This window comes from Helianthus annuus, chromosome 17, assembly GCF_002127325.2.
Source record: "Helianthus annuus cultivar XRQ/B chromosome 17, HanXRQr2.0-SUNRISE, whole genome shotgun sequence".
NCBI classification, from domain to species: Eukaryota; Viridiplantae; Streptophyta; class Magnoliopsida; order Asterales; family Asteraceae; genus Helianthus; species Helianthus annuus.
In genome coordinates, this window is record NC_035449.2 from 141,658,246 (window position 1) to 141,668,961 (window position 10,716).

Here is a 10,716-nt window from a genome sequence, read left to right on the forward strand (position 1 = left end):
GATTGGTTAATAGCCAATAAAGCCAGTATTTTATGTGATCAAAATTTAATTCAAGTAAACTCACCAAAAGGTGAAAAGGCCACAATTAAAGGAGATAAGCCATCTAGATCCACAAAATTCATCTCTGTGATGAAAACAACAAGTTGTATAAGAAAAGGATCTATAGTGTATTTGATTTCTATAATCACTAACACTAAAGGAAAAGAACTAAAAGACATTCCAGTGGTGTCTCAGTTTTCAGATGTATTTCCAGAAGAATTACCAGGACTACCGCCGGACAGAGAAGTTGAATTCAGAATCCACCTACTACCAGGGACAACACCAATTGCCAAAGCACCTTACCGTTTGGCACCCGCCGAAATGCAGGAACTGAAGAAACAATTAGACGAATTGTTGGAGAAAGGATTCATACAGCCAAGTTCATCGCCATGGGGAACACTGATTTTGTTCGTTAAAAAGAAAGACGGATCGATGCGTATGTGCATTGACTACCGTGAATTGAACAAGGTCACGATTAAGAATCGGTACCCATTACCGAGAATCGATGATCTGTTCGATTAATTGCAAGGAGCTCGATTTTTCTCGAAAATCGATTTAAGGTCAGGATATCATCAATTAAAGGTACAGGAAGAGGACATTCCTAAAACTGCCTTTAGAATAAGGTACGACCATTATGAATTTACTGTCATGCCATTTGGTTTAACCAATGCCCCAGCTGCATTTATGGACATGATGAACCGAATATGTAAGCCATATTTGGATAAATTCATAATTGTCTTTATAGATGATATTCTCATTTATTCTAAGAGTAAAGAAAAACATGCAGATCATTTGCACGCACTTCTAAGTTTATTAAGAAAGGAAAAGCTTTATGCTAAATTTTCTAAGTGTGAGTTTTGGTTAGAACAGGTACAGTTTCTTGGACACTTAGTCAATCATGAAGGAATTCATGTGGATCCCACCAAGATCGAGGCGATTACCAAATGGAAAACCCCTGAGTCACCAACCGAGGTTAGAAGTTTCTTAGGATTGGCCGGTTATTATAGAAGATTTATTCGAGATTTTTCTAGAATAGCCATTCCCTTAACTAAGCTAATCTGTAAATCCATTAAGTTTGAATGGGGACCAAAGCAAGAAGAAGCCTTTAGAATTCTTAAGCAAAACTAACCCATGCACCCATACTAGCGTTAGCAGAAGGAACTGAAGATTTTGTAGTATATTGTGACGCTTCTAAGTTAGGTTATGGATGTGTATTGATGCAACGTCAAAAGGTTATAGCTTATGCATCTAGGAAACTTAATAATCATGAAGATAATTATTCAACCCATGATCTCGAATTAGGAGCCATAATTTTTGCTCTTAAGATTTGGAGACATTACCTTTACGGTAGTAAGTTTACCATTTTCACTGATCATAGAAGTTTAAGGTATGTTTTTGGATAAAAGGAGTTGAATATGAGACAAAGACGCTGGATGGAAATTCTTAGGTGTTGTTTGTTTTTGCTTAAAACATCTGCAAGGAGCCTATGTCTTCAGGCGGGCAGACATAAGACCTTGAATACTGTTTGTTTTTTTAAAGAAGATCTGAATATTGCTTTTATTAGCTTAAAAAAAAGCATATATCTAATGTCTTCACAAACATTCGAATCTTCAAAACCATCTTCCTCCTCTCTCTTTCTCCCCCTCTTTAACCCAGCACCACCACCACCACCTCCACCTCCCCTCCTTCCTCTCCTTGTTTCTCAACTGCACACCCATCTTCCTCGCACACCCATCCCCTCCTCTGGTCTGACCTCCGGCAACCGGAGATGGATCCCGACGCCCCTCCCTTTGGTCCGATAAGCACCCCCAAACCCCCCCTTATTCTTCTGCTAGCACCCACACCCCTCTCCACCCGCTTGTTTTCCCCAGCAAAAAGCCCGAAGATTTTTAGAGAGAGAAAGAGGCGGAGAGAGAGAGAGGGCGACGAGATGGAGCGGCGGCAGCAGTGGAGACATCGGCGACATGGTTATTCCGCCCAAAGAATATTCCGGTAAAACACCCTTTATTTTCTTTCATTTACTGATGATGGTGAATGTTGCTGCTACTGTTGATGTTGATGAATGTTGCTGCTACTGTTGATGATGATGAGTGTATGTAATTATTGATTGTATTAGTGATATTTAGCTAATATTTCCGACTGTTTGTTTGATTGTAAAATGAAAATGCACACTTGTTTGTTGATTGTAAAATGGAGGTGGAGGTGGTGGTTGTATTATGGTTTTTTTATGTTATACAGACAATATCTAGTTTATAAAACAAACATTATTATATTTTCAGCTTACAGACCTTCAAACCACATCTTCAGTTGCAGACATGAAATCAGCTGAAATCGGACTGTAGACAATTTTTGTCTGAAAAAACAAATAGCACCTTAGTGATTATGATTGTAATATCCAGTATCATGCAGGAAAGGCAAATGTAGTGGCCGATGCTTTAAGCCGAAAGTATCATGAAAAGCCAAAAAGGGTACGTTCTCTTAAATTAATTCTACAAGTAGATTTAAATGAACAAATTAGAAAAGCACAAGAATCAGTAATCAAAGATGATACTGAAAAATTAAAATGAATGATCAAAGAATTAGAACGAGGAATAAATGGAATTTGGAGATTCCATAAGAAAAGAATGTGGATACCTAAATTAGGAAACCTACGCCACTATATATTAGAAGAAGCCCATAAGTCTAAGTATACGATGCATCCTGGAAGTGATAAGATGTATCAGGATTAAGAAAGAATTTTTGGTGGATAGGAATGAAAAAGGATATAGCAGCTTATGTTTCTAAGTGTTTAACCTGCTCACAAGTTAAAGCGGAACATCAGAAACCCTCAGGATTGCTGCAACAGTTAGAAATGCCAGTGTGGAAATGGGAATTGATAACAATGGATTTTGTTACCAAATTACCCAAAACAAGGAAAGGTACTGATACAATCTGGGTGATTGTAGACAGGCTAACTAAGTCAGCTCATTTCCTACCAATGAAGGAAACTTTCAGTATGGAATAGTTAGCTAAGTTATATGTAAATGAAATAGTTTCATTGCATGGAATTCCTTTATCAATTGTTTCTGATAGGGATAGCCGTTTTACCTCTCATTTTTGGTCAAGTTTCCAAAAAGCAATGGGAACCAAGTTGAATCTAAGCACAGCTTATCATCCTCAAACGGATGGACAAAGCGAAAGGACAATTTAGACAATGGAAGACATGCTTAGAGCTTGTGTAATTGATTTCGGAGGTAATTGGGATGAACACTTACCTTTAATAGAATTTTCTTATAATAACAGTTATCACACAAGTATCAATGTTGCACCATTCGAAGGACTTTATGGACGAAAGTGCCGAACCCCAGTCTGTTGGGCAGAAATTGGGGAAAAGCAACTATCTGGACCTGAAATAGTACAAGAAACAACCGACAAGATCATTCAAGTCAAGGAACGACTAAAAGCAGCACATGATCGACAAAAGAGCTATGCTGATAACCGACGCAAGCCGTTAGAATTTCAGGTATGTGACATGGTATTATTGAAAGTCTCTTCTTGGAAAGGAGTAGTCAGATTCATCAAAAGGGGAAAGCTAAGTCCCAGGTACGTTGGACCTTTTGAGATTATTAGAAGAATAGGACATGTAGCCTATCAGCTACAACTGCCAGAAGAAATGGCAGGAATACATGATGTATTTCATGTATCTAATCTCAAGAAATGCTTAGCTGATGAATCACTAATGGTACCTCTTAAGGATATAGAGGTAAATGATCAACTTAAGTTTGTAGAGAGACCTCTACAGATTGAAGATAGGAAAGTCAAGAACCTCAAGCATAAGAGATTAGTTCCGGTTAAAGTGAAATGGGACTCCAAAAGAGGACCAGAATACACATGGGAGCTTGAATCAGAAATGCAAGGAAAATATTCACACTTGTTCCAGTAGATCTCGAGGACGAGCTCTAAAACAAGGTGGGGAGGATATAACAACCCTCCTGAAATTTTTCCGACACCCTAAAATATATTAAAATATCCCAATATGTCTTATAATACACCCCATACGCGAAAACGGACCCCGAATACCTTTATTTTACTAAAAATTAATTAAAAAACAAGAAAATTGAGGCTGTCGCGGGGCGCGTAGCCTTTGGCTACAGCCTACGCGGGCCGCGACCGGGTGACGGCTGGCGCAACCCCAGGCCGCCATGTGGCACAACACCCGTCGAAGCTATACCGATGACCAATCAACCCTAGGCCCTACCACCCCTACTACGCGTGCCGCGTAAGCCTTAGCTTACTCTTACGCGGGCCGCGAGAGACTCGAATTACAGCCCTATATAAAGAGGGCATCGGGCCTTCAGTCAGATCGTTCATTTCTCGACTTTCGATCTCGAATTTCTTATAGTAGGCACTATACTCGGGTATAATATCCCCCTAAATAACGAAGTTCTGCTCTGTTGTAAGTATCATAACCCCTGGATACGTATTAGATACGCTGCCCGATTGATCTAGGGTTCCATAACGGCTGTCGTGTTTCTGCCTGACGTAGTCGTTGGAATGCCGTCTCGGGGAGGGTATTACTAATGTTAAAATGGGTTATTATACGAACACGTGTGCATTTGTGTAATTTATAGATTGTCACTAGGAAACCCTTACAGAAAACCTAAAACAGCAATGTGAGTAATCTCCTTTTTGTAACCTGTTTTTACAAAACCTCACACGATTAATTATATATTAAACAGTTATTGCGTATTTGTAAGGATACAATTACCGTCGGTATGTTGGGGTTTTGTATACAAAATTTGTTACTACCTTGCGAGGAGTAACATGACCACAAGTCGGGTTGACAGTAGCGTGGGTGGAATTGATATGACTTGGAAACAAATGTAATTGCGTGAACGCACTCAATACTGTACAATGGTTTTTACTTAAACTTGATTAAACTGGGATTCACTCACAAGTATTTCCCACTGACAAAATGTTTTTAAACGCGTTTCAGGTAACAAAATGTGAAAGCCAAATAGAAGCCAGGTGGACAGCACTGAAGGCTTGGAAAAGTGGCAATAAAGTTACCTAAAATAAATAGATGTTTATTAAATAAAATAGGGTTTATCCCTATGAAAATGTGTGTACTTGAAACTTGGGTTTTTCCCATGTATTATAAAAGCGTGGTATTTTACTCTGATAAGATATTTCCTAACTACGGTCCTGATGTAAATTCCGCTGCCAAATTGGATAAAACACAGATAGCACCAAAACTGCCGCGACCGCCCGTTCCCGGGTTTGATAGGGGACAGAGGTTGCGACAAATCCGTTGTTGAGCTTTAACATCTACTGAGCCCTAAGAGACTTTGTTTCTTCAAACTTTGTCTTCATCAGCAATGGATGATCAGACCTTTGCTTCAACAGACTTTGTCTTCAAGCAGTGGTTCACTTTGGCAGACCTTTGTAATCAACAAACTTTATCTTCAACAGACTTTCTCTTTAGCAGACTTTAGCTTCATCAAACCTTTAAGAGTAGCAGATGTTGATGCCTTTGTCATTGGGGATAGTAGGTCTTCGAAGAACTGTTTATTATTAATTAGTTGTTGTAGAACATTTTGGCTTTTCAATCATCTGTTCTTTTGGCGGGGTCCACATGATCCAACACTTATGCGTGTAAAATGAAGGGTTGAAACCCATTATATCCATGAGCTTCCACACTATCGCACTTCTGTGCGCCCTCAACATAACCATCAGCTTCTTATTCTCCTCCTCCATCAATCTCGAAGAAATGATGACGGGTAACTGTGATCCCTCGCACAGGAATGCGTACTCCAGATGAGACGGTAACTCCTTAAGCTCTAGGGGTGGGGGAACCTCAACTGGTGGTTTCTCCTTCGGAATCTCTCTCTCAATAACCTCAAAAACCTCACAACACTCAGATTTAGGGGAAGGATCGCCGGCATGTGGCTGCGAGTCCTGCTCAAGGTCAAAAACAGTGACTCCTCTCCCCTGATTATCCACGCTCAATAGCTGCGTGTCAGAAGTGTCTCTCCCACAAATCTCACTGAGAAGGCCTCCCACATGTGACATGATAGTGTCCATGAAATAAGCAGTGTCGTCACGCTGTCTGGTGTACCTCATAGAACGTTGAATATCGAAAGTGACCTCATTTTCATCGACACGAAGAGTCAACTCACCATCATATACGTCAATGACTGCTCGCGCAGTGGCAAGGAATGGACGGCCTAAAATCAATGGGACCTCAGAGTCCTCATCCATATCGAGAATGACAAAGTAATCTGGAAACACGAACTTGTCAACTTTTACCAACATGTTCTCTACGATGCCCCTCGGGAACTTCACCGATCGATTAGCAAGCTATAAACTCATGCACATACGGGACGACTATCCTTGGTTAAGCTTAGGAAAAATGGAATAGGCATGAGATTTATGCTAGCACCTATGTCTGCAAATGCATTACTGACAGTAAGATTACCGATCAGGCATGGAATGGTGAAACTACCTGGATCAGTCATCTTCTTCGGGAGCTTGTTCTACAAGACAGCAGAACATTCCTCGCTCAGAGTGACAGTCGAAAAATCCTCTAATTTCTTCTTATTGGTAAAAAGATCCTTCAGAAACTTCGATTACTTCGACATCTTGGCCAAAGCCTCTACGAACGGGATGTTCACATGCAGCTTCTTCAACATCTCCATGAGATGACCGTACTGCTCTGCGTCCTTACCCTTCACTAACCTACCAAGGTAAGGGGGTATTGGCTTATACACCCTCATCGGCTCCTTCTCAGTATCCTTGTTCTCTCTTGAAGACCCGATGGACTGTGCGGTACTTGCTGGGCGCAGCTTAGAGTGCACTTTGCCACCCGGTGTCTCCATCTAAATCTCCTCGTCGACCTATAACAACCCTCGGTAAAACCGACACCCTCATAATAGTTCTGATACCCTAATATATCTTTAAATGTGTCAACATGTCTTTATATGCACCCCGTATGTGAAAACCGAGCCCAATATACAATATAACATATAAAATAAATTAAAAACAATAATTATTAAGTTGAGGCGGGCCGCATAGACCCACCCCAATCTTTTACGCGGGCCGTATGAAGGTGTAACCGGATTCCTTTGATTTCTTTAGTTTAGGCGGGCCGCGTAAAGGTTATTGTTAGTTGATGCGGGCCGCGAGTGTCTCAAATGGTGGCGCAGCCCGGTGATGACACGTGTCATCATCGTGGCGGACCTACACGCTGACCCAGCCAAGCTATGCGTTGACGGGATGTTGACGCGGGCCGCGTAAAGCCTTGCCTTATCTTACGCGGGCCGCGAGAAAGTCAAGATCAGACCCTATAAATAGAGGCCATCGGCTTCAGTCGACAATTCGTTCACAATTCACTTCTTAAATCACAATTTCTGTAGTGGCGTTATTATACCCGGGCATTATACCCCCTAAAATAGCGAGGTTCTACTACGATGTAAGTATTATAACCCCTCGAGACGTATTAGATACGCTGCCCGATTGATCTAGGGTTCCGTAACGGCTGTCGTGGTTCTGCCCGACGTAGTCGTTGGAATGCCGTCTCGGGGAGGGTATTACTAATGTTAAAATGGGTTATTATACTAACACACGTGCATTTGTGTAATTTATAGATTATCTCCAGGAAACCCTTACGAAAAACCTAAAATAGCAATGTGAGTTGATTCACTTTTTGTAAACCTTTTTGTTTACTGTTTTTGACAAAACCTCACCTAATTAAATATATACAAAGCAGTTATTGAGTATTTGTAAGGGTACAATTATGATGGTATATTTGGGGTTTTGTATACAAAATTTGTTACCACCCGGGGAGAGGAGTAACATGACCATAAGTCAGATGACAGTACCATGGATGTTAATTGGTATTACCTGTAAACAAATGTAATTGCGGATGCGCCCTCAAAACTGTACACTGTGAAAATGGTTTTATTTAAATTTCATTAAAATGGGATTCACTCACCAGTATTTCCCACTGACAAAATGTTTTTAAAACGCGTTTCAGGTAACAAAATGTGAAAGCCAAATAGAAGCCAGCTGGACAGCACTGGAGGCTTGGAAAAGTGGCAATAAAGTTACCTAAAAATAAAACGGATGTTTTTATTAAAATAAATAGGATTTATTCCTATGAAATGTGTGTATTGAAAACTTGGGTTTTACCCATATGTTTAATGTTATAAAACATGGTGGTTTACTCTGATTAAATATTTCCTAACTACGGTCCTGATGAAAATTTCCGCTGCCAAATTGGATAAATAAATGTGATACCACCGAAACTGGCTCACGACCGCCCGTTCCCGGGAACTAGGGATCGGGGGTTGTGACACGACCGACTCCTCATCAACTACCGGCTCGACCTCAACAGCTCCTCCCCCGCTCCTAGTAGTATCTGCCTTCGCAGTGGCATTCGGATTCAAAGTGGTGTTGCTAGGAAGGTTACCCTGAGGTCTCTGGCTCAGTTGATCTCACATCGCCCCTACAGTCCTCTCAAGATGTTGCAAACCGGTGCTCTGATTCTTCATGAAAGCCTCATGCTCCATGAATCTGGACTGATTCTCCTGGTGTCGTGTCTTCTCTCTGGTCATGAACTGGGTCAATAGCTATGTTTGCTTGACCAGGGTCTGCTAATTCTGCTTCATCGTCTCCTGGTTCTGCCTCAGCATCTCCTCCAATGTGGGGTTCTTATCCCCACCACTCGACCCTACACATGCGTCCTGGAATAAATTCTGACGCGGCTGAAACCCCGACGGGTTACTGTTCTTCCAACTGACGTTCGGGTGGTTCCTCCAACCGGGATTGTAGTTATTTCTGAAGTTATTTTGATTCCGGTTGGGGTTGCACACATACTCTACCTTCTCCTGAAAATCCTTAGGAGCAATGGGACACGCAGCCGTGTTGTGACCTCCTATGCAGATCTCACATAGTTGCTCCTTCTTCGCCTACATATCCTTCATTTGCTTCGGCAAGAGGTCAACCTGGGCCTGCAGAGCGGTGTTAAAATCGACTTTGTGTACGCCTCTCTGTGCAGCAGCCGGGTATCTAGAATCAGGATACTCATAGCTGCTCATTGCTATGTCTTCAAACATCTCACTACACTCCTCTGGTGTTTTGGTGGTCATCAGATTGCCACCAACAGTGGTGTTCAGCATATTCCTCGTGGTGGGTGGCACTTCATGATAAAATTTCTCAACTAACTCCCAATCCTCAAACCCATGACGAGGACACTTGTTCAACAGCTCTTTGAATCGCTCCCACGTCTCGTAAAAAGACTCTCCCTCTTTTTGGCAGAACTCCTAAATCATGCTCCTCAGACGAGCAGTTTTGAAAGGGGGAAAATACTTACCTATGAACTTTTCTTGCATCCCGGCCCAAGTGGTGATGGATCCCACAGGAAGGGATTCCAACCAAGCATTGGCTTGGTCAGCAAGTGAGAATGAGAATGGGAATAGGTGCAGCTTGCAGGCGTCCTCGTTAACACCCTACACCTTGAACGTATCGCAGTCCCGAGAATCAGGACAGATGAACATCCAGGTCCTCAGAAAGGGACTAATAAAGAAGAATACTACAAATTACTCACTATGTAATTTTACCAATCTACCGTTAAAATAACATTAAATACAAATACTAAATGAATCAAAATTAAGCATTCTTATTCTTATTAGTGAAAAATTAAATGAAGCAAAATAAAACATTTTTATTAGTTAGAATTTCTTTATTCTTGTTATATACTAGTTGACTCGTATTTATTTTTTTCAAGCTAAGATGGAAATGAACTAAAATCGGGTCAAACATCAAACCATTTTGACAGATATTAGCTGTTAAAAAAACAATTTTGACAAATATTATGATGGGCCGATGATAATTTGTAAAAGCATAATCTGGATGCAAGGTAAGTAAATCTTACACCTTTTATTTAAATATCTATTGGTTTTATAGGCTATGAATAATAGAAAGCCATCTTTGAACTAGAATGTTCCGACACGACATGTGCGGTTCGGAAGAAAAGGCAATGAAAATAAACCATGTTTAATGGTGAAAACGGACTAATACGATAATTTGGTCATGCAATGAGTTTCGAGTGGTTACCTTATAGGGTAAACCAACATAAATAATAAGGGTAAAATGGTAATTCGATCACACGTTGACGATAACCGTTAGTTTTTGAAAGACACTTTATGGTGTAAGCCATAATGGGTCAAAAAATTTAAGAAATTTGTTTATAAGTAAAATGACCGTACGGTGTAAACCGGTGCGAGTCATGTAGATGAGATAAAAATAAATCCATCTCACAAAGATCCATGGTCATTTAGACCAAACGGGTCAAAAGGTGAAAATATCACCCTTTGACAATATCCACTAATGGTTTGTCGAGTGGCATGATTACAGGAATAAATATCGAATGGATATTGGCATCACTGGCAAGGTATTGAAATGGGTCAATATAATGATCCAAGCCAGGTGTGTGTAATAGGTTAACTACTCGTTTAGAACGAAAGGTTCATTGAGAGTTAAATGAAGTCAAAATAGACATTTGGTTACTTTAATGAGTAAACCGAATGATTCAAATGATGGTCATTGTGATTTGAAATCATAATAACTTTTCAAACTAAATCATAGCTAAAAAGAGGGATTTTGGGTTAAACATGCTTTCAAAAGTCCTTCATCGTA

General features: G+C 40.6%; 1 non-coding gene across 1 annotated transcript; it reads left to right on the top strand.

Annotated features, from left to right (window-relative positions):
• Positions 1-9,255: 9,255 nt before the first annotated feature.
• LOC118489420 lies at positions 9,256-9,362 on the top strand. The gene has a single exon (XR_004887440.1). It is a non-coding gene; the product is annotated as a small nucleolar RNA R71 (small nucleolar RNA).
• Positions 9,363-10,716: the final 1,354 nt, after the last annotated feature.